At 42.6% G+C, this 23,526-nt stretch overlaps 1 protein-coding gene across 1 annotated transcript in view; it reads right to left on the reverse strand.

The window, feature by feature from the left end:
- LOC141111123 (nicotinamide N-methyltransferase-like) overlaps positions 1 to 13,378 on the reverse strand; it is a 44,916-nt gene extending 31,538 nt beyond the window's left edge. The window contains exon 1 of the mRNA XM_073603159.1: positions 13,221 to 13,378. The gene's annotated coding sequence lies outside the window, so the exon portion shown is untranslated. The remainder of the gene's footprint in view (positions 1 to 13,220) is intronic.
- Positions 13,379 to 23,526: the final 10,148 nt, after the last annotated feature.

Consider the following 23,526-nt stretch of genomic DNA (forward strand, 5'->3'; position numbering starts at 1 on the left):
CCCTGTCCCCACCTATAACTGGCCTTCACAGCAAGGAGCACATGGAAGGGCAATCACATGAAAGACAAAAACAGAACATTCCATAGCTCAACTCACCAACCAGTCTGCCAACTGACCAAATTAACCTGTCCAACAGTCTGCGTTAAACACAGGGGTTTAGTTAGCACACATTTGCAAATGCATGCATAAGCTGCAAGGCTTCTTCATGGCACCCTGTGTATGCTTGCAGTCCTAACACTACTGAATTCATAAGCGTCTCCACAATGGAAGCACATGCATTAAAATGGATAGATGAGGGGCAGGTGGGCCTGGAGGCAGCCCAATCCCCCTTAAAGGAACAGGAGCACACTGGACACCCAGCATGTGCTTACAAATGCATGTGCTTCCATTGTGGAGACGCTTATAAATTCATTAGCGTTAGGACTGCAAGAATACACAGGGTGCCATGAAGAGGCCTTGCAGCTTATGCATGCGTTTGCAAATGCGTGCTAACTAAACCCCTGTTTTTAACGCAGACTGTTGGACAGGTTTGTTTAGTCAATTGGCAGACTGGTTGGTGAGTTGAGCTATGGAATGTTCTGTTTTTGTTTCATATTTACCCAAACCCCTATACCAGTGATGGCGAACCTTTTTGAGCCTGAGTGCCTAAACCATGACACGAAACCAACTCATTCACATCACCCCTCCTCAAGGCAGTCACTGGTTGTTAGGACTGCCGTGTCCTAGCAACTGATGACATCCTTTTTAGGCCACCTCTCAGCTCTGCCCCCTCTAAGGTCCTCATGCCGGCTCTCAGTGGTCCTTATGCCATCTGCCAGCGGCCTGATCCCGCCTCTGAACAGCCCCAATTCTGCCTGTCAGCACTCATGAAAGGTAAGAGGAACTGAACTCTTTCTCACACAGAAGTGCTTCACCTGCTTCTGTGTGTTTGCGCCAGGCACCCAGAGGGGACATGGTGGGTGCCCTGGGTGCTGGTGCCACAACTGCCCACATTGCTATCCTCACATTGGGGATGCCGGAGGTGTTTTCCCTGCCTGTCAGAAATGTAGCATGGAGCCGGTGAAGTGCTGTGAATCTCTTCCTCGGCTCCATGCTACAGTCCTGACACTCTAAGCCAGTGATGGCGAATATTGGTACCCCTTCAGTGCGAAATGGTTTGTCTCAACATTTTAACTGTCACTTTTGCTGGACAGCTTGGCCTGTTAACCCCTTTACAACTGCCCAACACATATATACGGCAGCAAATGGGTGGGCTTTAATACCCACACGCCGCACATATATGTCAGTAGGTGGCTGATGTTTGCACAGAGACAGAGCTGTGAAACCCAGCTCTCAGTCTCTATTAAAGATTAGTAGCAGGTGGGACCAGTTCCTGTTCATATCACTACTGTGACAGCCCATCAAATTGGTTATGTGATTGGGTGATCCTGCATTCAGAAATTCAGAAAGGGTCACGGGGGAAGGAAAGGGTTAAAGATTGAAAATTACTGGCAGGATCAATAGATTAAAATAAATGAAAAAAGCCTTAAAAAGTCACCACATCTAAGGATTGGTAAGTTGCAATATATTACTTTTTTGTTTTTGAGTTTAAAACCACTTTAAAGTGGTTATAAATGCATAGAATGCATTAAGATAAAAAGCCTTCTGTGTGCAGCAGCCTCCCTCAGCCACCCTAATACTTACCTAAGCCTCCTCTCTATCCAGCGATGTTCACTAGTGCCTTGGCCGTCCAGGACTCTCCCCTCCAGATTGGCTGAGACACAGCAGCGGTGCCATTGCTGTCAATCAAAGTCAGTAAGCCAATTAGAAGAGAAAGGGGGCGGGGCTATGGCTCGGCTCGGGTGCACCCATAGCAAGCTGCTTTCTGTGGGGGGCACTCGACAGGAGGAAGGGGCCAGGAGAGCCAAGGAGGGACCCGAGAAGAGGAGGATCTGGGCTGCTCTGTGCAAAACCAGTGCAAACAGCAGGTAATGATAACATGTCTGTTATTTTTAAACAAAAATAAACAAGACTTTAGTATCACTTTAAATTAAAGGGGTTCTAAAGGTACATAAAAAAAAATAACAAACATGTCTATACTTACCTACTCTGTGCAATGGCATCGCGTAGAGCGGCCGGGAACCTCCTCTTTTCGGGTCCCCCACTGGCGCTCCTGGCCCCTCCTCTCTAGCCACTTGTGCGTGTTCGCACCCGAGTCCCTCTGCTGCGTCGATTGCCCCACCCCCCGCTACCTTGTCACTGGCTTTGATTGACAGCACTGGGAGTCAATGGCTCCTGATGCCCCAGCAAAGCCAGCAAGACCCGGAAGTGAGGGGAGAAAAGATCTGCAGACGTGCACACCGCTGGATTGAATAAAGGGCTCAGGTAAGTAAAGGGGGGCTGAAGGGGCGATACTGACACCTAAACATTTTTTACCTTAATACATTATGGTATTATGGAATGCATTAAGGTAAAGAAAATGTTTAGGCTTTACAACCACTTTAAGCTCAGGGCAAGCGTTAGCTTTATATTCTGTGCCCAAAAATGCGTATGTATTGAAGGTCTCTTTTTAAAAAAAAATATTTGCAGAGGTTTATGTGTGTCTGTCATTTGTGAAACAGTAATTTTCACCGTTAAGTAAAGTACGTAAGTACTTTAAGTAAAGTAAGTAAATAAAGTTTATGAGTAAAAGTACTGTGAAATATGTGTGCCATGTATACAGCGAGCAGGCCAAGATTCAATACCAGGCACTTTTTTCCCCTTCCTGCCCAGGTCAATTTTCAGCTTTCAGCGCTGTCACATTTTGAATGGCAATTGCTGGTCATATAACGCTGTACCCTAACTCACTTTTTATCATTTTGCTCACACATCTAGAGCTTTCTTTTGATGGCATTTAATCACCACTGGGTTTTTTATAGTTTGCTAAATGAACAAAATAGACTGAAAATTTTGAAAAAAAAAACCCTGCGTTTTCTTCGTTTCTGTTATAGAATTTTGAAAAATAAATAATTGTTCTTCATAAATTTAGGCCAAAATGTATTATGCTACATTTCTTTGGTGAAAATAACCCCATGAAATTTTTCACATTTTTTTTTTTTTTAACATTCTGTCACCAGTGCAGTACAGCGTCATCATATAACTGGTGTGGCGGTGATCAGGGACACTGACTGGTGACAGTACACAAAAAAAAAAATCAATTTTTTATTACATTTTTTCTTTTTTTTTTAACAATTTTTTTAAAAAACTGTGACCAGAGCAATAAAATGTTGCCATAGTAAGAGTGTACTACTCTGGGAAAGTGATTAGGATTTATTTTTTTACACATTATGATCGCTTATAGCCATGTATTTCATTGCTATAAGCAAGCATTTTAGTAAATTAACCACTTGACAACTGGGCACTTAAACCCCCCTCCTGCCCAGACCAATTTTCAGCTTTCGGTGCTCTTACACTTTGAATGACAATTACTCAGTCATGTAATACTGTACCCAAATTAATTTTTTGTCCTTTTTTTCATACAAATAGAGCTTTCTTTTGGTGGTATTTGATCACCTCTGGGTTTTTTATTTTTTGCGCTATAAATGAAAAAAGACCGAACATTTTGAAAAAAAAACGAATTTTTCTTAGTTTCTGTCATAAAATTTTGCAAATTATTATTTTTTCTTCATAAATTTTGCCCACAATTTATATTGCTACATATCTTTGGTAAAAATAACCCAAATTAGTGGATATTATTTGGTCTGTGTGAAAGTTAGAGAGTCGACAAGCTATGATGCAAATCAAAAAAAATTGATCACACCTGATGTACTGGTGGCCTATCTCATTTCTTGCGACCTGAACAAGCCAGGAAAGTACAAATACCCCCCAAATGACCCCTTTTTTGAAAGTAGACATTCCAAGGTATTTAGTAAGATGCATGGTGAGGTTTTTGATGTTGTCATTTTTTCCCACAATTCTTTGCAAAATGAAGATTTTTTTTTTTTCCCCACAAAATTGTCATTGTAATAGGTTATTTCTCTCACGTGGCATGTATATACCACAAATAAGACCCCAAAATACATTCTGCTGCTCCTCCTGAGTATTACAATACCACATGTGTGGGACTTTTTCACAGCCTGACCACATAGAGAGGCCCAACATGCAGGGATCGCCATCAGGTGTTCTAGGAGCATAAATTACACATCTAACTTGTTGACTACCTATTACACTTTTGAAGGCCCTGGAGCACCAGGACAATGACACTTGACACTGACGTGGCACTGATGACAGATGGCACTGATACGTGGCACTGATACGTGACACTGATGACAGATGGCACTAATACGTGGCACTGATGACAGATGGCACTAATATGTGGCACTGACAGATGGCACTAATATGTGGCACTGATGACACGTGACACTGATGACAGATGGCACTAATATGTGGCACTGATGACATGTGGCACTGATGACAGATGGCATTGATGACAGATGGCACTAATAGGTGGCACTGATGACACGTGGCACTGATGACATGTGGCACCAATACGTGGCACTGATGACAGATGGCACTAATACGTGGCACTGATGACAGATGGCACTAATACGTAGCACTGATGACACATGATACTGATGACAGATGCCACTAATATGTGGCACTGATGACACGTGACACTGATAACAGATGGCACGTGACACTGACAGGTGGCACTGATGACAGATGGCATGTGACACTGACAGGTGGCACTGATGACAGATGGCACTAATATGTGGCACTGATGACAGATGGCACTTATATGTAGCACTGGGGACAGATGGCAGTGGGGACAGATGACAGTGGGGACGGATGACAGATGACAGTGGGGACGGATGGCACTGACATGACTTTTTTTTTTCATTTTTTTTTTTTCACTCACTGCTGTAGCGGTTAGCTCTTCCTCCTCACACGCTGTCTCTGTGTGAGGAGGGAGAGCCGGCGATGAGAGATGATCTCATATGTTTACATATGAGATCATCTCTCATTGAAAGCTCCGATCGCGCTGTAAACGGCCACTGTGATTGGCCATTTACAGCGATCTGTGACTGGCTGTGTCCAAGGGACACGGCCAGCACAGAACTTCCCCGATGCGCGCCCACGGGAGCACGCATTGCGGAAGTAAACAGGAGGACGTCCAGGGATGGCCTCCCGGCAATTAGCGTCCGCGCTGCAGCCATCTTTCGGCTATAGTGCGGGCACGAACAGGTTAAACTGATTCAGTTTGTTTTGTTTATATTAGCTGTGAATGGTCCTGTCTGTACCATGTGATTCCATTGACCAATCACAGCTAACAACACAATTGTACACAATGAATGGCATGAAAGGAAGCCATCTATTGTTTACATCTGTCATGTGACCTGCTGTGATTGGTCACAGCGGTCAGATGGTACCGGCAGTGAGCTGGTGATCAGTCATCGTCCATCGGATACAGCCAGTGACAGAACGCGCCGCAGTGGGTCCCAGGAGGATGTCATATGACCTCCACCCAGAACGGCGAAAGGCCAGCGGGTATTGGTTAACCACTGCTGCAATTTAGGTCCCCCTCCTCAGTACCCCTTCAGATGATCTTCTCTCTGTAGACACTCTCCCAGTGTCTCTTCTTAAGCCTCGTACACATGATCAGATTTTCCGACTGGAAATGTTCGATGACAGGCTGTTGGCGGTAAATCTGACCGTTTGTATGATCCATCGGACAATTGTTGTCGGATTTTCCGCAGACAAATGTTGAATGGCAGGTTTTAAAATTTTCCGCGGACAAATGTCTGTTGTCTGATTTTCTGAGTGTGTGTACACAAGTTCGTTGCACAAAAGTACAAACACGCATGCTCGGAAGCAAAAACAAGCCAGAAGCGGTCGATCTTGTAAACTAGCGTTCGTAATGGAGAATTAACATTCGTGACGCGGCAAATTATGAAATCTCCAAATGCAGCGCACAATTCTCTTCTTCTTTAATGGGATAATAATGAAGCTGCTTTGCTGGTGATACTGATGGACTTATTGCAAACTCATTTTCAAAGGCTTTTTTTTTGTGATATAAATAATATTATTTATTTATGTATTTATTTATTTATTTGGGCAAGTTACGACAACACCATTATCCCATAGTTTTTAAGATCAAAGATACAACTATGTTGGTGTCTCTTGTCAGTTTTACATTGTATTTTTTTTAAATGTAACTGCCTACTCCGAAACTGTCATTTGAAGTAAAACACATAGCCAAATATTATTCTACACAATTTCTACACAATTTTTTTTATTGTGCATTAAAAAAAGAAAACAAATGAAATTAGACATGGTATCTGCCAATGGAAGTTAACCAAAAAGTGCATTCTATGCATCCAAAAATATAGAAAACATACCAAATCAAATCATTATTCCACCAAAAAAGTAATGTCAAAGCAATAACTCCAAGGCCAGTAATAAATAACACGTTATCGACTCCGATTCCGCAATATATCTGATTGACGAAAGGCCGTTTAGAAACAAACTGAAAAGCGTGAAATGAAAAGCGCGAATCAACACTCACCGAACTTATACTAACATGAAATTAGCAGAAGGAGCCCAAAAGGTGGCGCTAAACAGCTGAAAAACCATGTAGTACGTCACCACGTTTGTGATTGAGGGCCAACAGTTGTGTGGCTGTGTGTATGTAAGACAAGTTTGGGCCAACACCCTTTGGACAAAAGTCCACGGTTTTGTTGGCCAACAATCCGATCGTGTATACGAGGCTTTACACGTTGCTCCTGTAGCAGTTTGTCTCCATGGAAAGGAGACCTGAGCCACAGACCACACCTTGTCAAAAATGGGCTATGAACACCTGCACAACCAGGCTGCTGTGTCCTGTATAATATGGACACAGGGTTAGAGGATTCATCCCTTCCAAGACTCTTCAGAGCCTCCAGACTCCAGAACTCAATCCAGGAACTACCAGTCCTGGAGAAAATTCAATTTTTCTCCACTTGGAATAGACATTCTGGAGGTGCTCAGCCTGCATCAGTGAGAACCCTGTGTGACCTATACCACTTATAACACTAACAGCCCTGTCATAACACATACCTTCAATTAATTCAATGTAAACACTCACATTATGTGTTAGTACATCACGTTCTATCAGTACCCATATTCATATATACTACAACGTAACAAGTTCACCCAGGGTGCAGCAATGTTGAAGAATTCTTTGCAGCGATTAGACATGTGCACTGCCAAAAAATGTGTTTGTTTTCGTTTTCGTTTCATTTGTTTATTTTTTTTTTTTTTTTCGTTTTTCGGGTCATTCGTTATGATTGCAATTCGTAAATTCGAACACTTGTACATTCGTAAATTCTTACATTTGTAAATTCATAAATTCATACATTTGTGAATTCATACATTCGCACATTCGTACATTCGTAAATTAGAAAATTCGTATATTTGGAAAATCGTACATTTGTAAATTATAAAATTCAGAAATTTGTAAATTCGAAATGTGAAAATCCAGAAACCCGAAAATTTGAAAATCTGAAATAGTAACTAACTATTAAATTATAGCTATTGTAATTTCCTTTCAAATTTGGCTGTTAGTGAACGTAACAAATACGAATTTATCCGAAGTTACGAATTATCTGAAATAACGAATGCTGCATCTAAATAAATGGAATGGAACAAATTAATAATAAATAATAATAATAAAAAGTTTTTATTATTATTATTGTTATTTATTATTATTAATTCATTACATTTCATTCGTTTGGATACGGCATTCGTTATTTTGGATAATTCGTAACTTCGGATAAATTTGTATGTGTTACGTTCACTAACAGCCAAATTTGAAAGGAAATTACAATACCTATAATTTAATAGTTAGTAATAGTTAAGTTATTATTAGTTAATTATTATTTCAGATTTCCGAATTTCCGAATTTACAAATTTCCGAATTTACTAATTTACGAATTTACTAATTTACGAACGTACGAATTTACAAATTTACAAATGTACGAATTTACAAATCTTTCGAATTTACGAATATTCGGAAAAATTCGTTAAACGGGTTTTCGTTAATTCGGATATTTCCGAATTAATGAATTTGTTGAAATTCGTTAAAAAACGAATTCGGAACTAAACGAATTGCACATGTCTAGCAGCGATCTTTGTGCAGGAAAAAGAGTTTCTAATAAATACCAAGAAGTGACATTCTAAGGCTGCATTCACACTTCAGTGTTTTAAATCGTATGTAGATTTGCTGCGTTTCTGCCCACGATTTGAAAAGCACCGATGTGTGAATGACAAATCGCGAGACTCGCATTTAAGACGTCATTCATTTGAATGACACCCGAAAATCACGGTGCAATCGCTGCAACCCGCATTGCGGGAAGCATGTCGCCCAAAAAATATTCAGGAGCTACTTTTGGGCAACATTCTTCTTGCGACAGCGCGATTTTAGGTGTCATTCAAATGAATGCCATCTCAAATGCGAGTCCTGTGATTTGTCATTCACACATCGGCGCTTTGAAATTGTGGGCAAAATCATGGCAAATCTGCCCGTGATTCAAAACGCTGAAGTGTGAATGCAGCCTAAATCTGAAAAGTAAAAGATTTCTGCTGTGATTCTCAGCCTTCTGTAATGCTACATACATATATCATGTAACAAATTTGCTTTAAATTACAACCAAGTAACAAATATGCCAAACTTTGCCAATTCTGTAACATATGTGTAAAGCATTAAAGGACAGATACATCGAATACCACTGGATGTATCATCAAAAGAAGAAAAAGAAAATGCAGCAGTGCAATTCTAATAATCAGTGTCCAATGTTTGTTTAAATACATTCACATCTAGTCTTGGAAGAAATGTTTTGCAAGTTTACATTACAAATATAAGGGGAGGTTTAGTAAAACTGGAGCACACAGGTACAGCTGTGTATAGTAACCAATCAGCTTGTAGGTTTTAGGCTACTTTCACACTGGGGCCGCGCCACATTAGCGGTAAAGCGAGCTCGTTTTAGCGGCGCTTTACCGTCGTTTTAGCGGTGCTTTTCAGCCCGCTAGTGGGGCACTTTTAACCCCCGCTAGTGGCTGAAGAAAGGGTTAAAACCACCCGTGTTGCGGCGCTTCCGACTCACTTTTCAGAAGCGCTGCCCATGCATTCCAATGGGCAGGGACGGTGTAGGAACGCTGTATACAGCTCTCCTACACCGCCCCAAAGATGCTGCTTGCAGGACTTTTTTTCCCGTCCCACAAGCCCACCACCCCAGTGTGAAAGCACTCTGGCCTTCACACTGGGGTCCCATGGGAGGTGGTTTTCAGGCGCTTTACAGGCGCTATTTTTAGCACTAAAACGCCTAAAAAACACCTTGAAAGTAGGCTAAATCATTGTCAAAGCTTAATTGAACAAGCTGAAGTTAGAAGCTGATTGGTTACTATGCACACCTGCAGCATATTCTGTGGGCACCAGCGAGCCGCCCCTCCACAGCTCAGCGCTCCAATGAGCGAGGAGGAGCAGAGAGGAGAGCTTCTGATTGACAGGCAGCAGCTCTCTGCTCAGGGAGCTGTGAGAACCGAGCCATCGGCGGTGTTTGATCGCTCGGTTCTCAGTGCAGAGGGGCCAGGGAGAGATGCAGCATCGGACCGATTGCTGCATTCACCTAGGTAAGTATGAATGGGCAAAAAAAAACCAAAAACATACTTCTCTTTTAAGCTGGTGCACACAGGACACATATCGGCCGGTCTTGGCCAGTTCAACAGAAATCGACCGACATTTGGCCCATGTGGCTGCGAGCGCTGATCAGTGTGCTCTGACAATGGGGGAGGGGGGGCAATCCCCCAGCAACCCCCGTGTCAGAATACAATTGCACAGCAGGGAGATCACTGTACTAACATCAGATAGTTAGTACAGGATCTCCTCTAGAGCTCCTCAGTTTTTTCATTCAGGAAAAAGGGAATAGAACGGTAATTCTATTCATTTCATTGTCAATTAATTTTATTTTCATATGTATTTTGTCTAATATGTTTAATACCACTTACCGACCGTCTCATGTACATATACGTTGGCAGTTGAAAGATGGATATCTTGGTAACGGCAGCAGCTGCTGCCACAACCGAGGTATCCATCTTTTGAGCCGGCGGTCCTGTTAACGATAATGGTGGTCTCTGCGGCGGATTCACCGTGAGATCACCGTTATCAGCGGGGTGATCGGGACCTGTCCATGGCTAGGTATGGAGACGAGTGAGGGGAAGATGGCCCCCACCCCTCTCCATACTATAGCAGGGCAGAAGCGACGTCAAAACGTCACTTCCGCCCATACGTCTTAAAGGGCCATTTTTCTATTGTCATTTTTTCAAATGACAATTTTTTTTTTTTATTATTGCATTTAAGTCCAAATATGAGATCTGAGGACTTTTTGACCCCAGATCTCATATTTAAGAGGACCTGTCATGCTTTTTTCTATTATAAGGAATGTTTACATTCCTTGTAATATAAATAAAAGTGACACCATTTTTTTTTTTTTTTTTAAACAGTGAAAAAATAAATAAAATCAAGTAAAATAAATGAGAACATTTTTTTTTTTTAAAGCGCCCCATCCCGACGAGCTCGCACGCAGAAGTGAACGCATACGTGAGTAGCACCCCCATATGAAAACGGTGGTCAAACCACACATGTGAGGTATCGCCGCAATCATTAGAGCGTGAGCAATAATTCTAGCCCTAGTCCTTCTCTGTAACTCAAAACATGCAACCTGTAGAATTTTTTAAACATCGCCTATGGAGATTTTTAAGGGTAAAAGTTTGACGCCATTCCACAAGCGGGCGCAATTTTGAAGCATCAGAATTTACAATTTACAATCAATTTACTTGGCGTAACATTATCTTTCACAATATAAAAAAAATTCGGCTAACTTTACTGTTGTCTTATTTTTTTTTTCAAAAAAGTGATTTTTTTCCAAAAAAAAGTGCGCTTGTAAGACCGTTGCGCAAATTCGGTGTGAAAAAAAGTATTGCAATAACTGCAATTTTATTCTCTAGGGTGTTAAAAAAAAATGTATAACGTTTGGGTGTTCTAAGAATTTTCTAGCAAAAAAACTTGTTTTTAACTTGTAAACACTGAGGGGTTGATTTACTAAAGGAAAATAGACTGTGCACTTTGCAAAGTACAGTTGCACTCTGCGAGAGCAGTTGCTCCAGGGTTTAGTAAATGAGGAAAAGCTCTGCTGAATTCCATCATCCAATCATATGCAAGCAAAAAGGCTGTTTTTTAAAATTTTCTTTGCACGTGATTGGCTATTCTTTGCAGAGTGAAGCTTTACCTCATTTACTAAGATCTGGAGCAACTGCACTTGCAGAGTGCAACTGTACTTTGCAAAGTGCACAGTCTATTTGCCTTTAGTAAATCAACCCCTCAGTCTGAAAAAGAGGCCTGGTCTTTAAGTGGTTAATAAATCAATTTTTCACTAAACTAAACTACTACTAAAACTAAACTACTACTACTAAACTAAACTACTCTAAAATATTTCTACTCTTAACTAAGTGTGCCTTAAAAGTCCACCCTAGGGGGTTTCTTCCTGCTTTGACCCAGTTTTTTTCATTCAGCCCTCTGGCATACCTCACAACTTTTTGAGATGGGAATGAGGGACACCTATCATCAAAAGTATGCAGGCATAGGACACACCCCTTGCCACGCCCCTTTAAAGGAGAATTGTACAAAAAAAAAACAAGATTGATTAAACCCACAAGTGATTTTTTTTTTTACCACTATTATTCCTTTATATTGGTTTTTGGAATGTACAAATGCAGCAATTTAGAAATCAGATGAAAGGTTTAGCGCTGGGAAACACTTTCTGATAGATTAAAAGTGTATTTTATATACAACTATATAGATCAGACCAAAATGAGGGACAAATGAGGAGGAATGAGGGACAGAGGGACATTGCACCAAATCAGGGACAGTCCCTCGAAATCAGGGACAGTTGGGAGCTATGCTCTGGGTTGAATGGAAAAAACAATAGTGTGTGCCAGGCTTTAGTAAAATACAGCAAGGCATTAGGTAAAGTCACCATCATTTCTGGATAGTGGGGCATTTATACTGAGAAAACAGTGTTTTTTGCAAAAATCCCACCACAAAATAAATATTATAATTGTGAACAGAAATAAAGCTACCCCATACATCTGGTTAGGTCCTATATAAAAATGCCTTTTTTTTATATATACATGTAATGCTTAAAGTATAACTAAAGGCAAAACATATTTTTTTTTAGTTTTGGATAGAGTGGAGAAGGATTGGAACACTTGTCAGTTTTTATTGCAGTCTGTACCCTCGTTAGGGAGATTCACCCTCTCTAGTTATCCTGTTTACCATTATCATTGAAAGTGAAAGTAAAAGAAAATCCCAAATTATGAGTTGTGCCCAGAAAAGTAATAGAGGGGAAATCTTCCAATGAGGACACTAGTTCTGGTGACCTGGGGGTCCCCAAGGAATTCCCTTAATTTTCAGGGATTTCCTCTCACTTCCTGTTTGGATATGGGACAGGAAATAAAGGGAAATCTCTGAAATGGGACACAGATGTTGAAAAAAAATCTGACCCGCCCTTGCTCTATCCAAAATGTAAAACAAAAGGTCTTGCCTAATAGTTCTACTTTAAAGCCTCGTACACACCATTTTTTGCAGGGAATTGTGTGATGACAGACTGCCTAAATTAGTACGCTCCATCAGACAATTGTTGTCCAACTTTCCGCCAACAAATCTTGGATGCCAGGCTAGTAAATTTTCGGCGGACAGCGGTCAGTTTTCCGATTTTCCTATTTTTTGTACACAAGTCCGTCACACAAAAGTCCAAAGTACAAACACGCATGCTCGTAATCAGTGCTCTCCAAACACGACATTAGCAGAAGGTGCCCAAAGGGTGGCGCTCAAGAGCTAAAATTCCACGTAGTACATCACTACGTTCGTGTTTGTTGGCTGACAATTGTGTACCGTTTGTATGCAAGACAAGTTCCTGACACACGCCCTTCGGACAAAAGTCTGACGCCCTGTTTGCCAACAATCCGATAGTGTGAACGAGGCTTAAGTCTGCATTAAAAAAAAAAAAATCACAACCCATCACTACAGATGCATCAGTTACCACTTAATAAGGTAAATGTTGCAAAACCGTAAACAGTAAAACAAATGCAATTTCCGGGTGATGCATTTCACATGCTGATAGGATTCTAAACAATTTCCTTCGGCGTTGGCTCCACAATGGCTTCCTTACCTCAATTTGGTGCTCACTCCTCCGCTGAAAGTCTCCTACTTGTGAATTGCTGTGAAGGTTCTAAGTGAATTTACAGTGAAACCCGATGCTGACACCCTCCCTCACTACAATAATGCAATGAGAATTCCTGCATATTTGTCGTAGCTGTTATTTACTCTTTACATGCTGGAGAGCGTAATTACCATTCATAACATCCCATGGTAAGAAAGGACAAGTCTACCAACTCAGATGAAACCTGACAAATGTACATTGTTTTGGGGGTGCATCACAGAAAATGATCAACACTGTAAAGGGGCAACAGCATTTAGCTTTAAAGTACAAATATAACAAAAAAAGTAATCAAGCCATTGTCAATAACCATAGTTAGAGTAAAAAAATCACACAAGCAATGTGTACAATTGTGGTTAATGATGCCATTGCAGATTTATTGTTATTTCTGTAAACTCTGCCCTAACCTAAAGGATAAGTTCACCTTTGGAACATATTATTGTAGCACGGCCCCCTTGAGGGCGGCTTGGATTACCTGTTTGTCTGCATCGCCCTGACGCTGTGAACATTCCAACCCACCTGGCACTCTGGGTTCAGACATCTTTTGCAAGTTCCTTTAAATGACACTTCAAATATGTTTTTGTTATCTCAGCTTTACTGGAGTAAACAGGGATATACAGTATATATATATATATATATATATATATATATATATATATATATATATACATATACAGTATCTCACAAAAGTGAATACACCCCTCACATTTTTGTAAATATTTTATTATATCTTTTCATGTGACAACACTGAAAAAATGACATTTTGCTACAATGTAAAGTAGTGAGTGCACAGCTTGTATAACAGTGTAAATTTGCTCTCCCCTCAAAATAACTCAACACACAGCCATTAATATCTAAACCGCTGGCAACAAAAGTGAGTACACCCCTAAGTGAAAATGTAAACCCTGAAACTGAGCTGTAGCATGGTGGCCAAGACCATACAGCAGTTTAACAGGACAGGTTTCACTCAGAACAGGCCACGCCATGGTCGACCAAAGAAGTTGAGTGCACATGCTCAGCGTCATATCCAGAGGTTATCTTTGGGAAATAGAAGTATGAGTGCCGCCAGCATTGCTGCAGAGGTTGAAGGGGTGGGGGGTCAGCCTGTCAGTGCTCAGACCATACGCCGCACACTGCATCAAATTGGTCTGCATGGCTGCCATCCCAGAAGAAAGCCTCTTCTAAAGATGATGCACAAGAAAGCCCGCAAACAGTTTGCTGAAGACAAGCAGACTAAGGACATGGATTTTCTGGAACCATGTCCTGTGGTCTGATGAGACCAAGATACAATTATTTGGTTCAGATGGTGCCAAGCGTGTGTGGCGGAAACCAGGCGAGGAGTACAAAGACAAGTGTGTCTTGCCTACAGTCAAGCATGGTGGTGGGAGTGTCATGGTCTGGGGCTGCATGAGTGCTGCCGGCACTGGAAAGCTACAGTTCATTGAGGGAACCATGAATGCCAACATGTACTGTGACACACTGAAGCAGAGCATGATCCCCTCCCTTCGGAGACTGGGCCGCAGGGCAGTATTCCAACATGATAACGACCCCAAACACACCTCCAAGATGACCCCTGCCTTGCTAAAGTAGCTGAGGGTAAAGGTGATGGACTAGCCAAGCATGTCTCTAGACCTAAACCCTATTGAACAACCCTATGGCTTTCCCGTAGTGTCAGAGGGGCGGACCGGGTGACCCCGCCCCCTCTGACGCTACAGGGGAAGCCATAGGGATGTCCCCGTGCGTCAGAGGGGGGTGGGGTCACCTGGCGAAGACACCGTGTGGCCCCTCCCACAGTTTTAAAAGAGCTGTCACCTGAGAGGACGCGTCATATGTCGTGTGCCTCCCATGGAGGCAGATCTTTATTTTTTTTTTCAGTCCGTCGGCGGAGGTCAATGGTCTACGTGGGACAGTTTTATTTTTTTTATTTTTTAATAAAAGACTTCTCCCACGGTGTGTGTTGGTTTTTTTTTTTTACCATTTTCACACTTTTTTGTGAAATGGTATGGGTACAATGTACCGTTACCATTTCAAACTGGGGGGGGGGGGATCTGGGGGTCCCCTCGTTAAATTTTGGCGTGGGGTTCCCCTTAAAATCCATACCTTCAGGTCTGGTATGGAATTTAAGGGGGGACCCCACGCCATTTTTTTATTAAATTATGGCGCGGAGTTTCCCTTAATATCCATACCAGACCTAAAGGGCTTGGTATGGAATTTAGGGGGACCCCCACACATTTTTTTTAAAATTTTGGTTCAGGGTTCCCCTGTGGGGGAATCCCATGCCGTTTTTATAAATTAACTTTTATGTGTATTATCGGACCGACAATTCATTATAGCCGCGAGTAGTTTTAAATGACTTTTTTTCCTTTAGAAATTTCATTTTGCTGTCAGACTGTTCTAAACACGGGAAACATGCGCCCCTTTACAGGCATACTATAGACACCCCCCAGGTATGAAATTTAAAGGAATCTTACACTTTTATTGTTTCACTTTAAGCATTATTAAAATCACTGATCCCCAAAAAAAGGGCCGTTTTTAAAACTTTTTTTTGCACTGATCCATGTCCCCTGGGGCAGGACCCAGGTCCCCAAACACTTTTTAAGACAATATCATGCATATAAGCCTTTAAAATTAGCACTTTTGATTATTCATGTTCGTGTCCCATAGATTTAACGGTGTTTGCATGTTCGAACAATTTTTTTGCCTGTTCGCATGTTCTGGTGCAAACCGAACGGCTGACTCCGAGACTTCTATAGGTAGACAGGCATGCAGGGAAAGGCATCCAGCAGGACACCACATCTGCATGAGTAGGACCGCTGTCTACTATGGCAACAATCTTGAAACAGTTTCTAACAAAGATTGTATTGAACTTATTCACTTTGTCTACAATCTCCTATTGTAAATCTTCACTCAACTGAGCTCCCAGTCTTTCACTAGACTTGCTGATCCACTGCCACTGGATCCCCTGAGCTCTTCCAATCTTCTCATTCAGTATCTTCCTCAAGTGTCACCCCTGCGTCCCTGCTGGGTCCCTAGCTTGGCACTCACCCCACTAGCCTGCTTAGTCCCTGGCTTGGCACACAATATTGCTCTGCGAGCATCACCTCCGCTGGCTGGGTCCCTGGCTTGACATCTGCTGAAGTTTCCCAATTCTTCACCATCCCCGGTTGGTGAGAAAACTGCTCTGATACTTGCTTCAGCTACTCACAGTGGCCCCCAGATGATCCCTGGGTGGTGACAGCTTCCCTTCTACCTCCGATCAAAACAGGTTCCCGGCCAGTAGAACCGTCACTTCTGGTAGGACTGCAAGTCGCAATCCCAACCCTGTACTGCTCTCTTGCTTCTGCATAGGCCCTCAGACAGCTTAGCAGCCAGATGTCCCCGGGATAGGCCTCAGGCTCTGGTCTAGCAGCCCAGGCAGCACAACACTCGTCCACCCAGACAGCTGTCCAGGTGGCACAGAACCCTGATCACCTGACCTCACCCAAATAGGCTCTCCCAGCAGGCCAAGGGACCTAAGAAAATCCCTGCCCATTTGCTGAGACACCCCATTCATTTCTAATCTCTCCTTGCAATGCCCTTGTCTTATCTAATGCCACCAGATACCCAGCCATCTAGTTACAGAAGAGAGAAGTGCAGCAGTTTCAGAATTATGGTGAAATCAATTGACCTCCTATCAATTGACCAAGGCAACTATCACTTGGCAAATATATGTAATAGCAACCCCGCCTAAACATCAGGGTGCTACATCGACATGATAGCATCACGCAGTTGCTACAGATTTGTCGGCTGCACATCCATGATGTAAATCTCCCATACCACCATCATCATTGTGCATTATCCTGCTGGAAGTAGATGGGTACTCTGTAGTCATAAAGGGATGGACATGGTCAGCAAAAATATTCGGGTAGGCCGTGGCATTTAAATGATGCTCAGTTGGTACTAAGGGGCCCAAATTGTGCCAAAACAATATCCCCCACACCATTACACCACCACCAGCCTGAACCATTGATACAAGGCAGGAAGGATCCATGCTTTCATGTTGTTTACACCAAATTCTGACTCTATCATCTGAATGTCGCAGCTGAAATCCAGACTCATTAGACCAGGTAACATTTTTCCAATCTTCTATTGTCCAATTTTGGTGAGCCTGTGCAAATTGTAGCCTCAGTTTCCTGTTCTTAGCTGACAGAGGTGGCACCGGTGTGGTCTTCTGCTGCTGTAGCCCATCTGCTTCAAGGTTTGATGTATTGTGGTTGTAACAAGTGGTTATATGAGTTACTGTTGCCTTTCTATCATCTCGAACCAGTCTACCCATTCTCCTCTGACCCCTGACCTCAACAAGGCATTTTCCTCCACACAACTGCAACTCACTGAATATTTTCTCTTTTTTGGACCATTCTCTGTAAACCCGAGAGATGGTTGTGTGTTAAAATCCCAGTAGATCAGCAGTTTTTGAAATACTCAGACCAGCCTGTCTGGCACCAACAACCATGCCACAATTAAAGTCACTTAAATCAATAGGGCCATCTTCTCTTTAGACGCTGCCAAACCATTCAACAGCGTTGAATGGCCCTATCTGTGGGAAACACTGACAAAATTTGGGGTGGGTCCCTCTTTTCTGAAATGGGTTCAGCTGCTATACAATAATCCAATAGCAAGAATGCGTATCAATGGGGAACCCTTCAGACTCTTCAGGGGCACGAAACAGGGGTGTCCTTTATCACCCCTGTTGTTTGCCCTAGCTCTTGAACCTCTAGCTATACACGTTAGAGCATCACAAAACATCATAGGCTTCCATCAAAGCCTTAATCATGATGTCATCTCACTATATACGGATGACACATTGATTTATTTAGGAGACACCGACAGCTCCCTGAAGAATGTAATGAGTTTAATTGCTGACTTTGGTGAGCTGTAGGGATTCAGTATTAATTGGAATAAGTCAGTGCTTATGCCATTGGACCCATTGCCACAGCCCCCACCTGATTGCGCAGGTGACATTATCACAGTTGGTGAGTTCTGATACCTTGGTATACAGGTAACCCCTGACCCAAACCAGTATATTAAATTGAACCTAGTACCCTTACTCCATATATTTCGGATGAAGTGCTCTGCATGGACGAAATTACCTCTCTCAGTCACAGGAAGGGCAAATCTAATTGAAATGATGTGGGCTCCGCAACTTTTATACATATTCCACAATGCCCCTATATGGATACCACACAAATGGTTTTACCCAAATAGATGCCTAGTTCAGAGATTTAATATGGGGTAACAAGTCAGCCCGGATTAGTTTACATACTCTACAACGAACTAAAGATCAAGGGGGCCTAGCTGTACCACACGCCAGATTTTACTGGCATCCCAGCTCCAACACCTGGGTAACTGGGGGGGGTTTAAATGTCAATGATCCCATCAGGTCCCTATTGCTTCCTGAGGGCTCACGGCACTCGGCTCTATCTCATCTAGAGGCAGGTCTCACGCATACAGTGGCGTCTCCAGCTTTCAGGCGGGCACATGGGGGGACAGGGACAAAAGTAGGGGGGCAACTATAAAGTGCAATTATATCCTGGGGCCCTTTACTACGATCCCACAACGAGCCCTTTCACATGTTCTGCAGTGAGCTCCCTTCCTACTGTATTGGGGCCCCCCAGGGTGGCAGAAAACAAGAAATATTTGTCACCAGCATACCAAGAAAATATAAGGTTCCAAAGCAGTGGGAGAACTATAAGGGTTGCAAAGGTTGTCTTGCCACCGGGCCCTGGTGTTCTGCCACTGTGGGATTCCCCAGCATCCTCTTGCTGTCCTGCCCCTGCTATTGACTGCTCTGGTCTGGCATCTCTTGGAATTTACAGGCTGGTCCTCCTGTCCTAAGGACGGGAGAAATCAGTCTGTTTTTTCAGTAACTGAGAGTCCTGGTGGAGTCCTTCCTGCAACTCGCTCTTCTCCCTGCCAATGAGGTTGTTGTGTGAGCACTCGCATTATGCAGTGTCAGCGAGCAGAGGGAAGGGGGAGGAATCACCCGCAGGAGCTGAATGGGGACGCTCTCCCTCTCAATAGAGACTGCGTTACTCCAGCAGCAGCCCGAGTTAGATGAGGCGCATCCGCTACGAATGCAAACAAAAAGACATTGCCTTTTTGTAAAAAAAAAAAAAAAAAAATTTAATTGGGGGGGCACAGCATAATGTTGGGGGGGGGGGGTCAGGGCCCCCTCTGCCCCCCCCCCAGTGACACCATTGCATGCATATAACACAAACTTACCCCACAATAATCTTACTAAATACCCTATGGAAATACACCAGATCTATCCTGAAAATTAGAGGTCCCTGTACGTTCACACCCATATGGAGGAATAAATACTATGAAGACCTTTTTGAAACTAAAAGACTTTCGTTCATGGAAAACAAAGGGTGTGCAATATATTTCCCAGTTGTTCAATGGTAATATATTTAAATCTTTCACAGACATGCAAGATGAATTCACAACACCCAGAACACAATTTTTTTAAGTATTTGCAACTAAGACATGCTATTCAAAGTGAAAACAGAATATCCTCGCTTGCGCCGGTGACGCATCCTATGATGACGGATGTGTTGCTAACGGAAGATAGGAAAGGCATGATTTCGAGAGTATATGACTGCTTCACTCTACACACAATGCTTCTAAATTGCCATGTAGGAAGGGGTGGGAAAAAGACCTTGGTCCTATTGACGGTGAGCAATGGGAGTGATGTTTAACATCCGCCCCACTGGTATCAGTATCCACTGGTATCAGTATCTGCGTCACATAAGCTGTCGCACATATTTTTATTGCATAGGGTATATAGAACACCGACTATACTGCACAAGTGGGGATTTAGAGACTCCCCAATATGCCCAAAATGTTGTGTACACAATGGTGACTTGTTACACATGATGTGGAAATGTCCAAAACTCTTCCGTTACTGGCAGTATGTTCTGTCTACAATCTCCCAGGTATTTTTAAACCCCAGTTCCACAAGACCCAGTTATTTGTCTGCTTGGTGCCTTGGAGATACCCTCACTCTCAACGAATGGCCATACGGCAATTCTGCGGCTTCTATACATGGCACGCAAGGCCATAGCGAGACTCTGGATAACTCCGAGGGTGCCAACGGGTAAGGGATGCATCGAACTAGTAAATAATATGCTAATACGAGAAAAAATCACTTACCAACACAGAAGCGTCCTTAAAGCGGGGTTCCACCCAAAAGTGGAATTTCCGCTCATCGGATGACTTGCTGAAGTACAAACTGAGCATCAGAATGGGGAGGAAAGGGGATTTAAGTGACTTTTTTTTAAATCAAGTAAAAGTTTATTGTGCAAAAACAGATACAAATACAGTCAGGTACAGGACAATTGCAGCAATATTATCAGGTACAGTAGTCATTATAATTGTTATTGTTATCATTATCATACAGGGAAACAAGAGAGGGTTCTGATTAGGTAACCAAAAGTCGGACTTTAAAGGCATAGAAACAATGGAGAAGTAGCAGAAATAATGTTCATAATATTTATTGAAAAAAATTCATCATATAGACATAGTGTTCAAAAAGGATAAAAAACATGAAAATTATACAGTTTGTACAATGAGCCCTTGTGCGTGCGTGTGTGGACTTTTGGTTACCTAATCAGTACCCTCTCTTGTTTCCCTTAATTTACGGATGTGGCATTATGAGTGCTTCCCTTTCTCATTCTCCATTATCATACGGCTTCTGGGTATAAACATTCCTATAAAATCAACTCACTGTACAAATATATTATTATTGATTTCGATGGTGCTGCATAAATTGACAACATTTACCATTGAACTTAGACTGTGTCTTTTGTATTAAGAGAACTGTTGTAAAACATTGAACTTGTAACAATATATAGGTAAGAGGGAGAAAAAATATAACCTCCATCAAGGCACATAGGACGAGGATAGAACAATACCCTCAATACCTGCTGTAGTTGCTATCGGGCTTCACCATGATTCCATCAAAGGTAAATGTTATAAAAATTAGACATTATTACCAGCTTTTGGACTCTGTCTTCTAATTTGCCAAATTACATTTGTAACAATGTGTCTTTGACCAACTGGGTTGGACCTAGTCCTGGTGTATCTAACCAGGGTTGCCACATTAAGTAAATTTTTTTATGGATGCTTCTGTGTTGGTAAGTGATTTTTTCTCGTATTAGCATATTATTTACTAGTTCGATCCATCCCTTACCCGTTGGCACCCTCTGAGTTATCCAGAGACTCGCTATGGCCTTACGTGCCATGTATAGTAGCTGCAGAATTGCCATATGGCCATTCGGTGAGAGTGAGGGTATATCCAAGGCATCAAGCAGACAAATAACTGGGAACTGGAACTGGGGTTTGAAATACCTGGGAGATTGTAGACAGAACATACTGCCAGTAACGGAAGAGTTTTGGACATTTCCACATCATGTGTAACAAGTCACCATTGTGTACACAACATTTTGGGCATATTGGGGAGTCTCTAAATCCCCACTTGTGCAGTATAGTCGGTGTTCTATATACACTATGCAATAAAAATATGTGCGACAGCTTATGTGATGCAGATACTGATACCAGTGGCAGTGGCAGGTGAGTGTATATTATATAAATGAATTATACAAACTTCTTTCTCATTAGAAGGGTTTAAACATGCAGTGGGGGTGGAATATCCGTGGAATAGACACTTTAGACTCAGTGCCACCCCCCTCCAAAATGTATTAAAAAAAATGGTGTGGGGTCCCCCCAAGACTATACCAGACCGATTTTTTGGGGAAACCTCACGCCAAAATAAAAAAAACAGCATGGGGTTCCCCCCAAAATCCTAACAGACCCTTATCCAAGTATGCAGCCTGCCAGGAAAAGAGGGGGTGAGCGAGCGCCCCCCCACCTATGTGAATTAAAAATTATTAATGTCCCTGATGTAGATCCAATGTCAATAACGATGTCTTCTGCCGCTAGTACCATGTACCCCATACTCATTCACATGGGGGGGAACCAGGATTCTGATAAGCCCCCACCCACAGACCCCCACAACTACAGTCCAGGGTTGTGGCGAAGAGGCCCTTGTCATCAACCCTCCCCCATGTGGAGGGCATATGGCCTGATATGGTTCATAAAGTAGGGGCACACGCTTGTCCCCCCTCTTTCCTGACCTGCCAGGCTGCATGCTCGAATAAGGGTCTGGTATGGGTTTTTGCTGTTTTTTTATTCTGGCGTGGGGTTTCCCTCAAAATCCATACCAGATGGTCTTAAGGGGGGAGCCCACACCTTTTTTTTTTATTTTGGTGTGGTGTTCCCCTTCAAGATCCATACCAGACTCAAAAGGCCTGGTATGGTCATGTGGGGGGACCTCATGCCGCTTTTTTTTTTTTTTTTGGCGTATGGTTCCCCCTTAAGATCCTCAGAGAACAAGTCACATGCCACAAGTCAGATCAGTTAAGATGATGATCTGACTTGGATGCAACTTATATTCAAATCATTGGGCTGAAATCGTACCCAAGTCGAACCAAAGTAGTGTAGGAACCTTTTTCAAAGTCGGACTGATACAAATCGGACCAGTTAAGACAGCTCTCATAGGGAATCATTGATTTTGACATTTCATGCGACTTGTGCTCTCGAAATCTGAGCGCATGTTGGACCAGTCTGAACCGCCCCTCTTTTTCAAAGCCTTATTCAACAAGCTGAAATTAAAAGCTGATTGGTTACTATGCACAACTGCACTAGATTCTATGTGTTCCAGTTTGAGTACATCTCCCCCAATGGGTGCATAGTGATTGCAACTGTACCAAGATGACCCCTGCCTTGCTAAAGAAGCTAAGGGTAAAGGTAATGGACTGGCCAAGCATGTCTCCAGACCTAAACCCTATTGAACATCTGTGGGGCATCCTCAAACGGAAGGTGGAGGAACACAAGGTCTCTAACATCCACCAGCTCTGTGATGTCATCATGGAGGAGTGGAAGAGGACTCCAGTGGCAACCTGGGAAGCTCTGGTGAACTCCGAGCCCAAGAGGGTTAAGGCAGTGCTAGAAAATAATGGTGGCCACACAAAATATTGACAATTTGGGTCCAATTTGGACATTTTCACTTAGGGGCGTACTTACTTTTGTTGCCAGCGGTTTAGACATTAATGGCTGTGTGTTGAGTTATTTTGAGGGGTCAGCAAATTTACACTGTTATACAAGCTGTACACTGTCAGAAACCATGAACCAGACCGAGACAGAAGTACAGTAAAATCAC

The sequence above is a fragment of the Aquarana catesbeiana genome, linkage group LG10 (assembly GCF_042186555.1).
Source record: "Aquarana catesbeiana isolate 2022-GZ linkage group LG10, ASM4218655v1, whole genome shotgun sequence".
In the NCBI taxonomy this organism is placed as follows: Eukaryota; Metazoa; Chordata; class Amphibia; order Anura; family Ranidae; genus Aquarana; species Aquarana catesbeiana.